The 20,442-nt window shown below is 43.9% G+C and overlaps 1 long non-coding RNA gene across 1 annotated transcript in view; it reads left to right on the top strand.

Moving 5' to 3' along the window:
• LOC120619534 (uncharacterized) overlaps positions 1-20,442 on the top strand; it is an 82,478-nt gene that overhangs the window by 48,857 nt on the left and 13,179 nt on the right. Inside the window, exon 3 of the long non-coding RNA XR_005657531.1 lies at positions 14,570-14,728. This is a non-coding gene — a long non-coding RNA (uncharacterized LOC120619534). The remainder of the gene's footprint in view (positions 1-14,569; positions 14,729-20,442) is intronic.

Below are 20,442 nucleotides of genomic sequence, written 5' to 3'. Positions count from 1 at the left end.
TCACTCCTGGGCTGGACTGGGAATGTTCAAAGGGGCATGTTACACAGAATGGGAAAGCAAGTTATTTGATTGACTACCATAAGACTGATGCTTTATAAGCAACATCCCCCTAATCCTTACAACAACTCTTTGAGATAAGAGGGGTCTCCCCACTTTAGAGATGAGGAAATGCAAGAGAGATCTAGTAACTTTTTCCAAGTCTCACAGTTAGCAAGCAATAAAGCCAAGGTTCAAATTCAGGAGTGTCTGGCTCCAAAACTCATGCTCCTTCTCTAACTCCGAGGGACTTCATAGTACCAGCTGGACGCACCCAGCAGTGTGATGTTTTGATGGGGATGGGGTCTCCATAGGCCCATGACTCAGATGAACGAAATGTGTGCACCTGTATGAGGGAGGGACTGTGTGGTCTTCCTGGTAGCTGATGAGAGGCCAGATGTTTGCACAAGGACTCGAGTTTCTGGATGGTGAGAGAGGCAGTCATAGCAGTTGCATCATTATATCCTCCATCCTCCATTAGCGAAAATATGTATGTGAATTGCAAACTCTAAAGTGCAGTACGTGTGTCCATTGTTTATCATTTTTAGTGAACGGTGTCAATATATGTGTGGTCAGTGGCAGTGGGATTGTGCTCCTGGCATGTCAGTCATCCAGAGTGAGGATGGGCCCAAGTGGACCTCCGACTTTTGTAATCTGTTGTTATTGTTTACAACTCTCCTTCTGCAAAAGAACAAATGGAGACTGTTGATTAAGGCTGTTGCTTATTGAAGATGCCAAGGTAAGCCCATAGGAAACAGGGCCATTTTATCCTTTGGGTAGGAGTAATGTTCAAAGGCTTAACATCTGGAGGGCATGGGCATTGGCCAATTAGGAGGGGTACCAGAGGTAAACAACAGGTACAGCTGTACTGGAGTGCACCAGCTGAATATCTGCCCTGCCTTTGTGTTGTGAGTTTTACAAGGTTCTGTGAAAATGCTTGAGACTTGACAACGACAATCCAAATACTAAAGTTAATAATGATAAAAACTAATGGTTTAGTTGAACTCTCAAGTCAAATTCTCCTTTCAAATCTTGTTGCATTTCTTCTGTTTTTCTCCCACGTTGTTTCCTTTTGGTCACCAACAGGGTAAAGGAATTCCCCATTTCACAAAGAGGGGTGAGGATAGGATTTCAGTGGGGGTAGCAATAGAGACACTGGCCTGTGCAGCTGGAGACCTGCATTCCTTCCCTGGATCAATTTTTCACTCATTTATGTATTTACATATTTACAGAACCAAGCGCTGTACTAGACTTTGGTAATATTACTAAGCAGCCATGTGGCTAGAGAAGTCACTTGACTCATCTGATCTCATCTGTAAGATAAGGGATTGGACAAGATGGCATTTCCATGTCCTTTTAGCTGAATAAATCCAGGACTTGTGGAAACGACTGTATGGTCTTCATGTATCCTTGGGGATGTGGGAGCATCACTCTTTGCATGGCCAGCTGGGTCCAGATCTTGAGGAGCTGTAGACCCTAGAACCTGAGCCTGAGAGTTTCTATCCGAGGCTGGTGGATGGGTGAGAAGTGCAAAAACTCACCCTAGGGAGTTTCTCATGCTGAGAGGTCCCTGGCCACATAGGAAGGCTCAATGTTCTGTCTCTGTCAAGAGGCTGCAATATTTTCCTAGAGCCTGACCAGAGGTCTTCCCTAGGAAGGTCCCTCTGTGGCCCCAAGAAGAAAGGGGCTGGGGTATGTCATAGGGAGCCCTCCTAGCACAGCCACCTCGAAGACATCAGGAAATGGGGCAGTGAGGAATACAGTGGCGTAGGAGCTAAAGCAAATATTTGTAATTTGGAAATCCAGGGTCCTCAGGCTTGTGAAACAGGTGAAATTGATTTTAATAATATGTTTTATTTAACTAAATATATCTAAATATTATTATTTTAACTTGTAATCATATAAAAATTATTGAGATAGTTTATATTCTTTTGCTCATAGTAAATCTTTGAAATCCAGCACGTATTTTGCACTGACAGCATATCTCAGTTCTGACTCACCACATTTCAAGGTCTTAGTAGCCAGCCATGTGGCTTGTGGTTACCCTCTTAGACAGTGCCACTCTGAAGCATCCAAGGGTAAGCTTTAGGGAGGTTGTGAACCCCCTAAAATTGGTTGCAAATGTTTGTTTCCGTGTACTTTGTATGTTTTTATGAGGGGATGTGTACCTTTATAAGATTTTCAAAAGCATTAGCGATCCCCCAAGGTTTAACAGAAAATGACAAATTTCTCAGAGCTGAATCCTGTGATATCTAAAAGTTGGCATTACAGGGCTGGGGGGGGCGGGGTACTCTGCCCATGGACTTCCAACATTCTGGTTGGCTCTGATTCTGGATATTCTATCCCAGTGAATATGGGTCAGGAAATGTGGTTGCCAAATGGATGAGAGGGGCAACCCAGGGCTTGCTGAAAGGCAGGGAAAACCATCATGGAAGTGAGGGGACATGACTTGCGATTTGCAGGCGAGTGTTTTTCCTAGATCTATATTTTATGATAAGCTTTCAGGTCACCAAAGAAATGGAAATACTGTTATATTCTCCTGATAGCAAGGCAAATGTGAGGAAAATAAAGTAGCGGGTTGAGAATTGTGTGCAGATGTGTTTTAAACGTCCCCCCACCCCCGCCACAAAACACTCCCTTCCTCCCAAGATATCAGCTTTTGAATCACATGAGATGATCTGAAAATGAAGTGACTACTGAATGACCTTGACCCTCTCCTCAGCCCTCAAAGCTGATTTATTCCTGGAACAAGTCCAATCAGAGGGTTCGCTCTCTATACCAGGGATTGTTAACCTAGTGACCATGAATGGGCTTTATATGTTAGCTGCGTGCACACCCAGCAGAATTTTTCTGGGGAGAGCATTCTAAGATTAAATCAAATTGGCAAAGAGGTCCATGACTCTCCATAAGGGTCGGACCACTGGTCCACAGCCTCCAATCAGTGACTGTCAGAGCTGAGTCGGGGTCTCCCTCCAGTCCTGGAGTGTCTCATGAAATTCCTTGTGAGGATTTAGCAAAACCATAAGGATTTCTGTGTCCTCAGCACCCAGGCTGAACTTAAGTGAATGGCCTGCAGAATCATGTCCAACCCCTCATCCCAGTCTCTTGGGCCATGTGATGGCTAACTCATAATATAATTCTAATCGAGGGTACTCTAGTCCACTGTTTCCACTGTTTTCAGTTTTTGGGAGATCCTGTGTGCCTGATGGGAACCCCTGCCCCTTAAAAAAGTGTGAAGATAATGGAGTTTTTATTTCAGCCTTCCATTCCAGAAGTAAAGAATGTAAAATTCAGATGGAGACTGTGAGTTCATCTGGCCTCATTCCCTCATGTAACAGATGGGGAAACTGAGGCTGGAGTGGTAAAGTGAATTACCCAAGGACACATAGACTATAAGCGGAGCAATCAGGACCAGAATGCAGCTCTTCCCACTGCCGACTTCTGCCTCTCCCTCCGTCTTGTTCTCAGATGACTCAGACTCATGCAGGGTCATGACTGATTAACATGAGAGTGTGACAGATCTGGGTTCAAATGTCAGCGCAGCCATTATGTAGGTGTGAGACACTAAACAAATCATTTTAACTTTGAGCCTCAGTTTTCTCAATCTGTAAAATGGGAATAATCAGACCTACCTCCTAGGCTTATGGTAAAGACTAGATTAGATAATGTATTAGAGCATTTGTCACAGGGTCTAATGCATAATAAGTGCTGAGTAGATTGAGTTCTTATTGGGGCTTCCCCCCTTTTTCCTCCATCTCTCAAAATCAGTCCTCCAGACCTGTCAAAATTGACCTGTCCTAGGTTCTATTCAGGCAAGACCTCACTAGGTGATTGACTAGCTGATTAACACTGCAGGTCTATGGGCTCACAGGTTGTGCTATATCTCTCACTAGAGTGTGGGTTTGAGGACACATATCAGCCTTGTTTTCCACTGTGTTCCTCTAGAGACCAGCTCAGTGCCTAGCATAGTGTAGATGCTTAGAGAATGTTTGTTAAATGAACAAATATTTAACTGGTGGCTTTCAATGTTGTCATAGGCTGAATAATGGCCCCCAAAGATATCAAGTCCTAATCTCTGGAACCTGTAAATGTTACCTCATAAAGGAAAAGGTCCTTTGCAGATGTGATTAAGACAAGCATCTTGAGATGGGGCGATTGTCCTGGACTCTCTGAGTGGGCCCTAAATGCAACCATGTGTATATCTTTACAAGAAAGAGGCAAAGGGAGATTTGACTGCACACAGAGAGGAAAAGGTGATATGAAGACAGAGCTGAGAAGACTGAAGATGCTTGCCTTCAGGTGAAGGAGTGATGTGACTACAAACTAAGGAATGCTGGCAGCCACCAGAAGCTGGATTCTCCCCTAGAATCCCTGGAGGGAGCATGGCACTGCTGGCACCTTGGTTTTGGATTTCTGGTCTCCACTCACTAGCTACTTAATCTCGTGCAAATTAATCACTTTGTGCCTCAGTTTCTACCTCTGAAAATGGATGTAATAACAGTACTTATCTCATAGGGTCCTATAGTGAGATTTAATTTATACAAGTAATATACTTAAAACAGTGCCTGGCACATAATATTATTGCTAGCCACTAATTAAAATACTTATAATAATAAAATAATATATGATATGTAATAAAGCATGAATAATGAAGCCATCTTTAATGGATGGGCAACATTGGGCAGCCTCAAGGGCATTTTAAGGTTCTTGGATGGGGACACTTGAGCAGACATCTGAACAATCTGAGAGAGCTAAACAAAGATCTGAGAAAAATGTTCTATGTGAGGAACACTCAGGGCCCCAGGATAGGAACCAACTTTGCACCATTGTAAGAAAAGTAAGCAAAGGGTGGAGAAGCAGGAGATGAGGTTGACCCTAAGGGATCAGATCTAACAGCTTGGCTTTCTGTGGGGTGGGGAATGAGATTTCACTCAGTTTTATGGTCTTTAAGTTAAGACTACAAACTTGATGGACCAATTTAACCAAATGGCATTCTGGGATGAGCACGAGACTGAGAATCAAGAGATTGAGAATTAGTCTGGCTCAGCTACTTGTTTGTTGTGTGACCTTAGGCAAGTCCCTTAACTTGTCTGTGCCTCAATTCCTCATATAAAATATTAGAAAAGTAGGGTCCTCTTCAGTTCTGAGTCCTTGGTGTTTAGAACCAGGCATGATATTTCAGATATAGAATTGTTATTTGAGAGAGAAGTAGAAGAAAGAGGAAGAAGAAGAGGAAATTGAGGGGGAGGAGGTAGAGTTTGCTCCAGACTCTAAAGTTTTTGCCTCTGTAGACAGGCAGTGGAATCGGAGCATGTAAGAAGGGTCGCCAAATCACTGAAAGAGTGGGAAAGAAGTGAGGGCGTGTTCTGCCCCTGCTCATGGTGCCACATGGCAGTGTCAGTAAGTCGTTTGAAAAATAAATGGATCTGAGACCCAGGTCGTCATGAGAGCATCCAGGAATAAGTGAAGGAAATAATAAAAGAGCTAACCAGGAGAAACTTGAATGTGCTTATGAAGAAGTATCTTGGGTTTACAGGGCTTGGGATAGTTTTGCTAAATGATGAAAAAAGAAGAAAATATGAGCATGCGTGAAGCTCTCAAGAGTGAGAGAGAAGCCACAGGCAAGGCCCGGCCCAGCCCAGCTGATGGGCAGAGCCAAAGGAGATGAGGATTGTCAAGGCCTTGCTTGGGAAGCATGTCTGACTGTCCAGGTCGTGGTCTCCCGAGGAGACGATCCTAATGGTTCTCTTTGCCCTCTTTGCATGGGGCTAAAGATGTATTCCAGTGTGGAGTGGGCACAGAAACTTTCCAAGGAGGGGTACAGCAGAGGTAAGAGCCATTCTTTGGAGTCAAAAAACATCTGACTCTGAATCCTAGTTCATTTGTGCCACCTTGGGCAAGTCACTTAACTCCTCTATGCTAAAAAATAAAATAAAACAAAATAAAAAGAAGATAGCGTTTCTCTACGTCTACATCATGGGTTGGTGCAGAGATTATGTTAAGACTGATTATGGAGTCAAAAAATAGTGCTGCCCTTCTCCACCTGGGCCTAAACCAGCTCCTCAGTAAAACAAGAGCCTTCACATGGAGACCCAGCATCACCTTTATTACTGACAGGTCATAACATGTAGCCTGGATCTATAGGCCAGAGGATCTCCTGTCACTGAGCTCCTGGATTGATAGACTTCCCTGGCCAGTGGCAGCCTGGACCTGCACAGCCCCAGTTAAACTCTAGGATGGGCGAGCACAGCAGTTAGTTCCCAAAAGGAAGAAGGAGCTGCTTGCTGAGAAGAGAATTAGGGGCACGTGCCCAGTTTCTCTTTCCAGCTCACATGATTTAGTAATCACGTGATTACTGAAGGAGCAAGGGGCTGGAGAGAGCCGGTAAGTTTGCCTCAAGTGGAAGGAAACCTCAGAAATAGGAAATAATCTAAACAGATAAAATTAAGAAATCTGTATGAAGTGCTCAGTGCAGGAGCTGGTATCTGATAAGTGCTCAGTAAATAGCAGATTTAAATAATATCTTCAGCCTGGCTTGGTTTACTCCTACTTTCACACAAATATTTCTTGAGCATGCACCATGAGTACAGTTTTGTGCAACTAGAGAGGATATAAAAAAGCATTCGATCCCAAGCCCTTTGTTACTCCTATTGTTCTGCTGCTGCTATAAGTATTATTTCTTACTCCTGGCTATTAATATTATTTGGATACTACACACCTGAAACTCATGTCAGCTGCTTATTTAGTCCTCAAAACTCTGATGCGAAGTGCTTATTATTATAAGTCTACTTTGCAGTGGTGGGCTCTGAGGCAGATAGTCCAAGTGCCTTGCTCCTGGGCAAGTAGAAGGTAAGTGCAGAGCGAGACCCCGATGGTCAAAGAACACAGCATATCAATGTGGAGTGACCAGTTTGTCCCTCGGCAACCACTTTCGGCGGTCCATTACACAACAGGGCAACAAGGGTGAGAGGCCTTGCCATCGGCATGAAAGAAATGCAGGTGAGGGGGCAAATTAGGTAGGTCTTTGTGATATTTCCCAAACCATTTGGGTGTGATTTCACTTTCCCATTAGGGACATACACTTGCAAGAAATAGAATTGTCCTGGGAGAGAATGAAAGCAGATCAGGCACAAATCCAAGGGCAAAGGACCAGCTTGCAAACAAGTTCTTCCTTAATGCAGCTTGTGCTGCCCGTTAGGAATTCACGAGAGCTGGTGGGCCTTGGAGCGGTGTCCCTCTCCTAGGAGCTTTGGCTCCTTTCTCAAAGGCAGGACCACTCACCTTCCTCTGATGTTTCCCCTTAGTCAGCCTCTAGCACTACTGTGCTCTGGAGGGACCATTTGGCCAATGCAACTCTGTCGTTTATGTGAATGAAGACAGTGGATGCCTCTCCAAGCATAGCCCTCCTAGCTGCCTGGGACCCGCAGTGTCTCTTGCTGTTGCCCCACAAGGGCCCACTCTTCTCCTTGGCTGTGTGTGTGTGTGTGTGTGTGTGTGTCCCCTTCAGTCCCAAAGCAGAAATGGTAGTGCTTACATTGTCTGAGAAAGAATTATTTTCAGTTTGTGGGTTTAATGGGCTGCCCTCCCCACCCAATTTTTAATAATGTTGCTAACGAGCCAGAGAGAAGAACTAACATAATTCACAGGACACAGTTATTAAAATGAGCAGGACTGTGTAGGAAGATACACACCCTTTTATAATAGCAGTTCTAGCCTGAAAAAACATACAAACCAACAAGGGCACAGAGGAAAACAGACTACCCATGAACTATTTACTGTCTTAGATTGGATTTCCTAAGAAACGATCCAGAGACAAGGATTTGAGAGCAAAGTCTTTAATTGGGAAGTGATCCCAAGAAGCATAAGGAGAGGGGGCAGTGAGACAGAGGAGAAGAAGCTGGTTATCACTGTAGGACACTGGAGGTTGTTGGTCCTACTGGAGAACTCCGGAAACTGTTTAGTACACGAGCCTCAGATTTCTTCCTCTAAGGAGTGAGGCAGCCGGATATTGATTGTTGGTTGAGGACCTGGCGTGCCTTGAGCTTGCCTCGTCATAGAGGGTACAGCGTGCTTTCATGGCTAGAGAAGCTCTCAGAAAAAGAGTTGCAGATGTGGCAGGTGGAGGGGAAGCCAGCCTGTTTGGAAATGGTATAAGCCCAAGGTTTTGGGTGGGGCTCTAACAGAGTCTGCTGTACTTATAGAGCTGGTGCCTTCCAAATGATGTGTCATTTACTTCTCATTGTAACCTGATAATGCAGGCAATATGGTCTACACTGTAGAGGTGGGGGAGCTGAGAGTCAGAAAGTTCTAGTGTTTCTCAACCAGTGTGTTGTTCCTCACAACATAGGATGTGTTTATCATCTTTGGCTTTCCCCTTTCCCCCAGTCATTGTGACAAGTAATTAGTCATGCAAATGGAAGAAAAAAAAGGTGTCCCCTCCCCCACCACATACACACACACACAAGTGCAGGATGGGGAGGATCTCCTGTAAGGCAGGTCTTCCTTTTAAGCCACTTCACATCTTATCCCAAGGTCACAGTCTTTGGTTAGCCTACGAATGAGCTGATCCAAGGCAACAAAATTCTTGGAGCACACTTTACTTGACTTCTGTAAACCGAGCATCCTTAAACTGAATTCACAGGAGAGTTGGAGGATTGAATGATGAACATGAAGGGAGGACAGTGCCTGGTATAAAGTAAGCGCTCAGAAAATTTTAGCTATTATCCATTGAGAAGCTCTGTTCTTTGTCTATTTCTTACCTATTCCTTATTTCTTCCCCTCTTTCTCTTTTTCCATAGTCCCTAACCCTCACACCTGGCCCCTATTTCAGTGACCTAGCTAGGCAAGCTTATTTTTATCCTCTTTTTTTTTTTTTTTTTTAATGAAAGCTGAGGATCAAAGAAGTCAAGTGCTTGGTCCAAGGCCACACAACCAATATAGGTTAAAACTTACCTATATCTTCTGATTGCAAACTTTGCATTATGAACAAATCGTTTCATGTAAAAAGTCTTATCTCTGCACCTGCTTCAAGAACTCCTAGAAGGTAAGGACCATGGCTTATGCTATGTCTAGATCTCTTACACGGAGTCGAGCACTTGTGTTAACTCGAACTGGACTTATGAAGACCAGAGGTGCAAGGATGTATCCCAGACTGTGTCCTAAAAATTAATACTCTGAAAGTCCACCGGATGGCAATGTTTTTGCCATGAAGCCAAAGCTTTTGAGGACGAGGTTTAAAGGACCACAGAATTTGAATCTGAAGTGGTTTCCAATCTCTCTCTGTCTCTCTCTCTCTGTCTCTGTCTCTCTCTCTATCTCTATCTCTCTCCCTCTCTCTCTCTCTCTCTCTCTCTCTCACACACACACACACACACACACACATGTGCACATGCACACATGATGTTTATAATCTTGCAGAGTGATCAAACATTGTTGAAATCTTGAGTTTTTTTTACTCAGGCACTGGTACAGCATAAACATGATTTGAGTATTTATTCTGACCTTTGGCTATATGACTCTGAGGAAGTCTCTTAATCTCTGTTAGCTTTTATTTTTCTCACCGACAAAGTGAGTATAAGAATATCTGCTTGGTCTCCCTCACCGACCTGGCTATTATGAGACTGAAATTGGACATATATGAAACTATAGATGACCTTACAGATATATGCTATTGTAATTATAGTTGTTATGAAGTTAATTTAACTGTTAATTTAGTAAATAATTTTGTTGAAAAGCATTGTCTAAAACCTTGCTGCTCAAAGCGTGGCTCACAGACCAGCAGAACTGGCATCACCTGTGTTTGTTAGAAATCTAGACTGTAACTCATCCTAGACCTACTGAATTTTAATATTGTGCATTTAACAAGGTCCTGAGGTGATTTGTATGCACAGTAAATTTTGATACTGGATAGAAAATCGCTAGTTTTAGTAAATTAAGAAAACAGCAAGAAAAACAAGTTCTGGAGTTTGGGAGCTAATACTGAGTTAGTTCAGTTCAGTGTTCTCCTTAATATGAAAAGTGTTTGCTATGATGAGCGTAAGGAATGGTAAACAAATCATTCCCAAAGTTCAAAAAATGTTTCTTTATCCAAGTTATGCCTTAGGGAGGATGACTCGAAGTTGAAATAAAACTTTTAAATTAGTCAGGATAGGCTAGATTGTGCTGCAGTAACAATCTAACATTTCAATGGCTTTCAAACCCCAAGGGTACATGGTATCGCAGGGGGGTGGGAGGCTCTGCTCAGTCATTCAGGGACCCAGGCTGATGGAGCTGCCACCATCCCAAACATTGCAAGAAAAGAGCTACTGAGGGTCTCCCACTAGCGATTAATGTTCAGCCTGGTAGTGACACATTGCATCTTCTCTCACTAGTCATTTGACCCCAGCTGATGACAGGTTGCAGGGCAGAAATGTAATCTTATCCTGTGCTTGAAATATAATGAGGTAGAAATATTCAGTGAACAACACTAATAACTACCGTAAAGTGTACCCCTGAGTTCTTCAGAGCAGCGGCTCCCAGACCTGATTGTGCAGGAAAATCCACTAGGGACAGCTTATTAAATGTAGAGATTCCATGGCCCCCAGCCCAGGAACTCTAATACAGAATCAGAAATCTGTTTGCATAGGCGCCCAGGTGATTCAGATGCACTCCCTCCGTAGAACACCAGCATTTGGAGACCACTGGCTTTGATCTTTTCTATCCCTCAACCCCACCTGACATATAAAAGACACTGTATCCATTGCCTGGGGATGCCCTAACGGATTACCCCAAACTTGGCGGTGGCTTCAAATGATGAAATTTATTCTCTCCCAGTTTTGGAAGCCAGAAGTCCAAAATCAAGGTGTTGTCAGCAGGGTTGGTTCTTTCTGGAGGTTCTGAGGGCTGATGCATTCCGTGCCGCTCTTAGCTTCTGGTGGCTGCCGGCAGTCCTTGGCATTCTGTGGCTTGTAGCCGTGAAACTCCAGTTTCTGCTTCCATCTTCACATGGCCTTAGCTGTGTGTTCGCACCTTCCCCTTGTCGTTGAATTTAGGACCCACCAGGTAGTCCAAGATGATTTCATCTTAAAATGTGTAATTCAATCCATCTGCAAAGACCCTTTTTCCAAATAAGGTCACAATGCGAGAACATGTTTTTGGGGGTCCACTCTTCAACCCACTATAGGCACGCACATTCACACCGAACCCAGCCTCCTGCCTGTCCCGTCTGCACAGGCAAGAGCAGGCTTTGAGAGCCAAGCACCACAAGGGGTCAGGCGAACCTTATTTTTCTGCAACTAGTTCCCGACAGCACCAAGGAATCCTTTCAGTGTTGAGAAATGCTATGTGCTCCACTGTGAGAGTCGACCAGGGCAAACTGCTGGGCTGAGATCCCAGACCCCGCAGCCATTTCTTCCTCATTGTCCCATGCAAAATAGGAGGATTGCACGCCAATAGGGCATGTGAATGAGCAGCGTCTCTGTTGGTACAATTCACTCTGCCAAACCATTGGAGAAAGTTACCTAACATTTCAGTAGCCTCAGACCCAATAGGAACCCGGATGTGGATGGCATTCTCCTCAGTTCTGAGAGCTATGTTCTTGAACACTCCCAAGGTTGGAGAATTCCAGGTGGACGGTCATAAGATATTATGAGAAAAATAGGTATGGGCATTCAGGTCATCAGATGAATGCTTATTTTTATATTCTCTAGAAGATGATAGTAATGACAGTCCATTAAATGGAACACTTCAATGTCATTTGACACATCTTGAATTAGTAATAATGGCTCCTCAACAATTATTTTTCATTTAAGCAACTCTTTTGCTCTCCAGAAACATTTTTAGCATATTTAGTGAGATATTATGCATTAATCTTGCTTGGTTTTTGAGATTATGCCTAGAAATGGAGACATTCTTTTCTGCGTGTGGTTTTCCATTCAGGACCAATGTGTTTGAAATTTGACAACGCCGGCCCACCACGTCACTCTCGCTAAGTCATAACCTGGAGAGACCTGCAGTTTCTTACTTGGGCAGTTGCTGAGAGGCTGGGGGTGGGGGGACTAGAATTGATCTCAGGAGGATTCACAACAAAAGGACAGGATTACTAGGAGCTCAGAATGCCTGGTCCTGGCCTTCCTGTCATACTGGCCCCAGTGCCTCTAGCTGTCAGCTGTGTGATCACCTCCTCAGAGCTCAGCCCAGCAGTTAGCAGTGGCCTGCCCTCTTGCCATTGCACTTACTGTGACTTCAGTCTGTGGCCAGTTGGTGGTTTCATTGTTTAGTCGATTTTGTGTTTGGCATTTTCCTCCTAAAATGTCAGCTCCTTGAAGGCAGGGGCCTTGCTTGTCTTCCCCTCTGCTCTTGCCCAGCCTCCTGGCACATATCGGAAACCGAGTAGGTCTTTGATAAATGTTCTTTGAAAGATCGAGTGTCCACTTGGATGTGCCTGGAGCTGACCTTCAGGGGGACCTGCTTCTAGGACCTGTTGACTGGCCTTGTACAAAAATGTTTCCCTCTGGGAAAAGAAAATCTTCTGCTTATTGTTAACCATTTCTTTTTGATCCGGGGACTTTTCAGAGCCTTTGGTCTCCAAAATGCGAACTGTAATCTCCAAGAGGAAAATTTAGTGTGGAATATTGACCTTCTGTCTTGACTGCCTAGAGCTGTTGTTCCAGAAAGGGCCTAAGGCAGGCCTGGGTTCCATCCCCCTGTCTGTGCCGACAAGCTTCATCTTCCACTGGCTGGGGGGCCTTTGTCACTGCCCCGCCTAGGAGAAGTGAAATGAATTCTGGGCAGAGTCCCGAATTCTGTGTTCTGAGCCCAGTGCAGCCATCTTCAAACTGTTCCACTGTGAGCCAGACACTTCTGTTCTTTAGACCTTGGTCTCCTCACTTCAGTCACTCAACAAATATCTATTGAATGCCTGTTAGGTGCCCAGCACACCGCTAGGTATTAGGGATAAAATAGCAACCAAGACAGTCCTGTTTCCCTGGAGCTTATAGTAGAGTCAAGAGGAAGGATGTTAACAAACAACCCACAGACAGGTGTAAAAACAAAACCATGACAGTGCTATAGAGGGGAAGTCCCGGATGGTGTATGAAAGCCTGCAAAGAGGGGTCCGCCCTAGTGAGGGTGTGAGCCGTGTCAGTGAAGACTGACTGGAGTGGGGATCTGAGGGATGAGAAGGAAGGAAGGATGTTCCAAGCACAGGAATCTTCTTGGGCTCAGGCCCTTTGATGAGAGGGATCGTAGCAGGTGGATATAGCTGAAGCGAGGCCAGTGGGGCTAGAGCAGGGAGAGAGAGGATGATGGGGAACATAGAAGCCAGAGGAGGCAGGAGCAAACCACGCAATGCCCTTGTGGGCATTGAATTTTATCCCAAGCTGTGGGGAGCCTTTACTGTGTCTCACGTCTGTGAGTGCGGGTGTGAGCAGCAAAGAGCAGACAGATCACCTTTGCATTTTGAGAAGACACCACATTGGGGGATGGATTGGAAATGGACCAGAGTGGGCATCGGCAGCCCAGACAGGAGGCCAGTGTAGTCGTTCAGACAGGAAAAAAAAAATAGTCATGGAGAATCAGTCCATGAATATTTCTGAACACCTCCCATGTGCCAGGTACTTTTCAGTCAGTAAAACAGGTGAAGATCCCTACCCTCATAGAGCTGACATTTTAGTGACAGGAGAGACAGTACACATAGTGAATAAGTAAGCTAGTGTGTTGGAAAGCATTATGTGCGATGGAAAAAGAAATTGAACAGAGCAAGTGAGGTTGGGAAGGGGAGTAGCTGATGGCAGAGATCTTTAGGAGATGAAAGTGATGGCACCCTACGATGGAAGATCAGGTTGAGGGAGATTAAGAGAAGGAGAGGAGTCAAGGTCAACCCCTAGGTTTCTGGTTTGCGCAGCTGAAGAATGGTTTTAAAAGAATGTGTGAGCCTAAACATTACTCAAGTCTTTCTGATTCTGTAGCCCTGTGAGCTCTGTGAGTGAGTCCCGTCACCTCAGGAGCTGCAGGTGGCCTATAATCCGGACTTCTCATCCCCAGAGGTTTCCTGCTGCAGGAAGCCCCTGTCTTGGATTTGTCACATGAGAGTGTGTCACATGGCATGATAGGTTCACACTGTGAGCAGTTGAGGTGCCTGCTACATCTCTGTCTAACCCACTCCCTGGGGTTGGTGGCATCTGTCCACCACATGTGCTTGTTGATGGGTACTCAAAGAACATGCAGCATTGCCTGGGCGGGGATGCTGCCAGGATCTTCCATGTACCCCAGCCCTGGCCACTTACACCAGCCTGCTGAGTGTTCTCTGTCTGAAACAACTCTGCCTTAACCCTCCAGGGAAGAGGATGTTTGTGGGTGGATTTCTTGAGTTGGGCTGGGAGCTGTGGTTCTTGAGCTTTAGGAGCTCCAGGGTTCTGCATATTTCTAGGGTACTTGGTCACTTGTTAGGGCTTCCCCTAGTGGATGATTTCCCATGGGATTCCAATGACAAGAGGGATGACATTGGCTGACGCTGAGACTCAAGTCTGAACAGCCCCCACTGTTCCCTCCCTAGAGAAAGGCTGAGGCTTCCTATCAGGGTCCCCTTGGGAAAATGCCTGCTGTGGACAAAGGAAGATGACAGAATAACAACCATAATTAACAGGGATCGAACGCTTCCTCTGAAGAGCTTTCCACGGATTATTTCATTTCAGCCTGAGAGCAGCTCTATGAGGTAAGTGCTATTGGTATCATCTTTCTCATTTTAGAGATGATGTAATGAGTCTCAGAGAGTTTGTACAAGTTGCCCAAGGTCACCGAGCTGGCAAAGATACAGGGCTGAATTCACACTCAGATCAGCCTTTGCTCTGAACTGCTCTCTCTAGCAGCTGATGGCTAGGCATGAAGGTCACTCGACCTGAGGTCTGGTGTTTGGACTCCAGTCCTGACTTTGCACTGTGTCATGTAGCAATTTGGAGCAAGTACACCTGTTTATTCATCGATTCATAGAATATTGATCAAGTGCCTTCTCTGCAAGGGCTGGGGACACTGTGAAGTGATGTCTTACATGAAGAGCTCACATGTGGCTATGGAAAGAGACATATCAGTACATCATCTGGGTTATAGAGGGACAGGTGCTTTATGGAGCAGGAAGGGGTGACGATGCTCATCTGGTCGGGGTAGGGGGCCTGGGAAGAAGATATAGCCTTTGTGCCAAACCTTGAAAGATAAAAGCATTTGCCAAGGTTCTCCAGGCAGAAAGACTGTGAGAGCAAAGGCATGAGATGTCCAGAGTGTCTCAGGAATTTCAGGTTGTCTCTATAGTTAGAATAAAATTCCATAAGATGTGAGCCTTGGACTACCTACATGAGAACCAGTAGGGTGTATGCAATGGAGTGTTTGTTAGAATGCGGATTCCAAGCTCTACCTCAGACCCACTGAACCAGAATCTTTAGCTGCTGGGGCCCAGAAATCTGCATTTCAACCAGGGCCTCAGAGGACTCTGATGTGCCCTGAAGTTTGGTATAGATGAGGAGAAGCAGGGCAGCGACCAGTTCTGGATTTATAACAAGTTGGCAAACTTTCTGTAAAGGGCCAGAGAGTAAACATTTAAGGCTCTGTGGGCTAAGAGGGAAGCTGAGGATACTATGTAGGTGCGTATATAACCGTTTAAAAATATAGAAGCAGGTGGTGGGTGGGCTTGGCCCACCTTCGTTTGACCTTATTCTGCTGGTTCCTGTTTTAGAAAGTTAACCAGCAGCTACAGGGAGAAGGACTGGAGTGGGTGGAAGTGAGGAAAGGGCTAATGCCATGTCCAGGGAGGGCAACAAGGTCTAAGTTAGAGCCAGGGAGTGCCCAGGGGGACAGAGAATGTTCAGAGATATGTCGTTGGCAGAGAGGACAAGACTGGCCTAGAGCTTGGACAGGAAGGGTGGGCAGAACAAGGAGTCAAGGATAATTAAACTGTTTGGTTCATGCTCTCGGGTAGATGGGGATGTGATTAGCTTACGATATATAATAACATATATGTAAACACGGTCAGATGCTGAGCAGAAGTCCCATTGATTGAGGACTGAAAAGGGTCACTGCATTTTGTCATTTGAAGGTAATCAATGACCTTTGTGGGAATGGTTTTAGGAAAGAAGTGGGAACCAGATGTCAGTGGGCTCCAGAGCAATGGGAAGACAGGAAATGGAATAGGTCAACCGATTGTGTCCCCAAGTTCTGGCCTGGCAAGTCCACTGAGTGCTTTTCTCAAGGACATAGCTTGGGGAATGCACGGTCTCACTCCAGCCGTAGGACCCCAGCCCCATGCAATCCTGCCCAGGACTAGGATGACTCACGCAGGGGCTCCTTGGTGTTTGTGTGGGGGGACTGCTCTTCTCACCATGTAGGTCCTCAGCTCCTTCAAGACTTGTGATTGTTCGTGCATATCTGTGGAGGGGGGTGAACTGTCCTTTCTCAGGAAGTGTATCCTTCTAGTACCTTGGAGACAGACAAATGACTATACCCCGCCCTTAGAAGTAGATGACTTCATAGATAGAGGTTAGCAAGCAGCCTTTCTGTAGTTTCTGTACTCCAGCAAGTAACAGTGATGTGGGGGAAAGTGACTGTCATTAGGGTCCTAGCTCTGCTCCTAGCAGCTTTTGCTTCTGTCAGTTTAACCTGTCTGAGACTGAATTTCCTTCTTAGGAATGTGAGGGATTGGATGAGATGATTTCACAGGTACATTCCAGGTGTGAAATCCTATTTCTCAGGATGCCTGGGCAGATGTCTTAAGTGGGTACAAGCATCTGACATCTCTAATATCTTGTTCAGAGGTCTCCCGAGGCTCTGGCCCAGGTGTGTTCTGGGGCTCTGCAAAGCGGGCATGCCTGCCTGCACCCCGTCCCCCGAGGCTTTGCCCTCCTGAGTTCACCTCCCTGTAATCCGCCACAAGGGCTCCCTAAACTCATCCTTCCCTGTTTCATGTCAAAATTTTCTTTGATAGCTGGGGAAATGAGAAAATTAAAGACACTGTGATGGTTTCTTTTAAAGCTAAAAAAAATTTTTTTTTAATGTAAAGAACCGTTCTTTATTCAGAGGGCATTTTTCTGTCCACAATTTTTTAATTGTTAAAATGCCTTTTCTTCTATGAAATAATGGTGATGGTGCATGGTAATTTCTCCTACTGACCTTGCTTAGGAAAATAAATTTTGACAACACCTGTATGGATGGGTGCCCTCCCTGATTTTTGGACATATCTTATTGATCCATGAAACCAAAAGTCTCTAAGCTGGAGTTTCGTCACCAAATGGGTATAAATAACGGGATGTACTTGGGCAGGATTGTTATGTAGATTAATGGAGATACTGCAGGCAGGCCCGATGTCTGAGATGTACTAAATACCCTTATTATCCATTAGCCTCCCACGTTGACCCCTACCTTTTTTACCTTCCTCACACAATCAGCAGACCTCTTGAGCATTCAGAGAAGGACAGGCAGCCAGAACCTCACAAATATCCTCTCCTCAAGATCATCTGGGTCTGTTACCCTTTCTCCTACCTGCTCTCTGGAATCCCTCCTATTTAGCAGTTAAAAAGCTTAGGAAATACACACGACCATTCATGCATCCTTTCATCCTTTCATTCCTTTGTTTGTTAATTTCACACCCCTTTCTGTGTATCTAGCATGTGCTAGAATTGGGATGGAATGCAAAGCTTGCATTTTGCTTAGAAGGCAGACATGTGAGCCAACAGAAACTATATGGTGAGGCCAGTGCTCTATTAAAGGCAGATGCAAAGCAGTAGAATGAGATAGATTACAGCACCCTGGATTTTACTGCCTATGGGCACTAGCTTTAATCCTGAGCTTCCCAGCAACCATGGTGAAAAGGAAAACACAATGCTCTTGTCTAATATGGTGTTTCCCAAACTTCTGTTATTCCTGAACAACTACCATGTTGCCTTTTCTATGGATCTACCCAAATTTTTACTTACTCGATATTTAAAAAAGCCAATACCATGATTTCATTTAATTAAATTAAAAAGAAAGCTTGATATTTTCACAAACAGAAAACTGCCATTGCTAACCACAGTCCAAGGGTAAACACATACGTAAATACATAATCATTAAAAGAAAGAATTGCCTGTTAATATCATTTAAAATAATCTAAAATTATTCTATGCCACTTACAATATGCCAGCTACACTGGGGTAATAAAACAACATGCATCAGGTCACTTGAAGTCAAACTTCTTTTCTGGCATAAAATTCAAGAAAATATTTATTGCAAAAGACATTCATTCGAATGGATGTTTCTTATGAGCCTTATGAAAGTTAAGGGCATAACATTAAAGTTCAGTACACTGAATACTTTTCTGTGGGGAGCCAAGTGAGTAGCAAGAGAAGCATGCTGTTTCTGATGATGTAACTCAGGAGCCCGCAAAATTTTTCTGTTAAAGGGCTATGTGATGAAGAGTTTAGGCTTTGCGGACCATGTGATCTCAGTTGCAACTACTCTATTCTTACTTTATCACAAGAAGCCACAGACGTGTAAACAAGTGGGAGTGGCTGTATTTCAATAAAACTTATTATTAATGGACGATGAAATTTGAATTTAATATAACTTTCTCACCTTACAAAATATTCTCTTTTGGATTTTCCTGCAACCATTTAAAAATGTAAAAACCACTTTTAGCTTGTGGGCTTTACAAAAACAGGGATTGAGCTGGATTTGGCCCATGGGTGATAGTTTGCTGACTCCTGATCTGATCGAACCCTCAACCAGGGCATAGAGAACACAGTAGAGTGAAGAACTGATATGTCTGTTCATTGTTTTCCTGTTCTAGACCCATTGCAGAAGGGCTTCGCAGACCAGCAGCAAGGTCATATGAGGGGATGACAGCAGAATTAGGACTAGACCCCAAATTTTCCAGTTTCAAATTTTGGTCTCTTCTTTCTAAATGCTGCCTCCTTGGATGGCAAAAGCAGTTACTCTGTGCCAGGCCTGATGTGGGTTTCTTTGTAAATAAAACCTCACTGAATCTTCCCAATAGCCGTTGTGTGATATTATGATTCCATTTCTCAGAGACAGAGGTTTAGAAAGGTTAGAAATTAACTGCTCGGTCATGGAACCAGAATTCACACCCGGGTCTGTCTGATTCCAAGGACTTGTGTTCTGCATTATAATTTTGTAGTTCCTTCCTATATCTTTGGGCATGTTTGAACAGTGGCTTTGGCAAGGATTACCTTGACTTTAGTAAAGAATCTTTTGCCCATCCTTTTTCACACACCCAAGCGTTATCCCCCACAAGACTGTTCTTTAATTATAAGTGACTGGTTCGTGGGGGCAGAAAACATGGCCCCCACTTTTCAGGAGCAAATAAGCTCAGTGATGGATGGGGAGGGTGACAGAGAGCACATAGGGGAGTTTTGGTTTTTTTTTCTGAATTCTTTTTAAAAACAATTTTATTGAGATATAATTAGCATACAAAAATGGCTAAAATTTAAAGTGTACAATTTGATGTTTCACCATATTTATACACCCATAAAACAATCACCACAATCAAGATAATGAACATATCCATTGTCTCCTTCACCAAAGTTTCCTTATGTCCTTTTGTAATCACTCCCTCCCATCCCTCTCCTCCTTACCCCATCTCTGGGTATGCACTGATCTGCTTTTTGTCACTATAGTTTGCATTTTCTAGAATTCTATATAAATCGAATCATGCAGTACATATATTTTTTGTCTTACTCTTTTACTCAGAATGATTGTCTTGTGATTCATTGTAATTTATATAAAAAGTCCATTCCTTTTCATTGCTGAGTAGTATTCCATTGCATGGATATACCAGTTTGTTTATCCATTTACCTGTTGATGACATTTGGGTTATTTCTAGTCTTTGGTTATTTTAAATAAAGCTCCTATGATCATTCATGAACAAGTCTTTGTATGAACATATGTTTTCATTTCTCTTGTGTAAATATCTAAGAATAGAATGGTTAGATCATATGTTAGCTATATGGTTTTTTGTTTGGTTGGCTTTTATTTTAGAAACTGCCAAACTGTTTTCCAACCTGGTTGAGAGTTACATTTGCTCCACATTTTTGTCATTTGATATGGTCATTCCTTTAAAATTAGATATTCTAATAGGTGTATGGTTTTAACTTACGTTTTCCTAATAACTAGTGATAGCTTAGGCTTTGTATTTTCCTAATGACTAATAATAGTTTAGGCTTCATTAATTATCATTAGTGACTAATGATAGTTTGGTTTTCAACTAAAGATAGTTGAACAACTTTTCGTGTGCTTAATTTGCCATTCGTATATCTTTTTTAAAATTAATTAATTCATTTTTAATTCTTCAATGTCACCATGTATTTGACCCCTTTTACCCCATCTACCTCCCCTCTTCCCTCCCCCTCCCTCCCATTCTCTGATAACCATTAGCCTATTGTCCATGTC

The sequence above is a fragment of the Pteropus medius genome, unplaced genomic scaffold (assembly GCF_902729225.1).
Source record: "Pteropus medius unplaced genomic scaffold, Ma_sr-lr_union100, whole genome shotgun sequence".
Classification (NCBI taxonomy): domain Eukaryota; kingdom Metazoa; phylum Chordata; class Mammalia; order Chiroptera; family Pteropodidae; genus Pteropus; species Pteropus medius.
The sequence above is the reverse complement of the archived record's forward strand: the minus strand, read 5'-3'. Positions and strand labels throughout refer to the sequence as shown.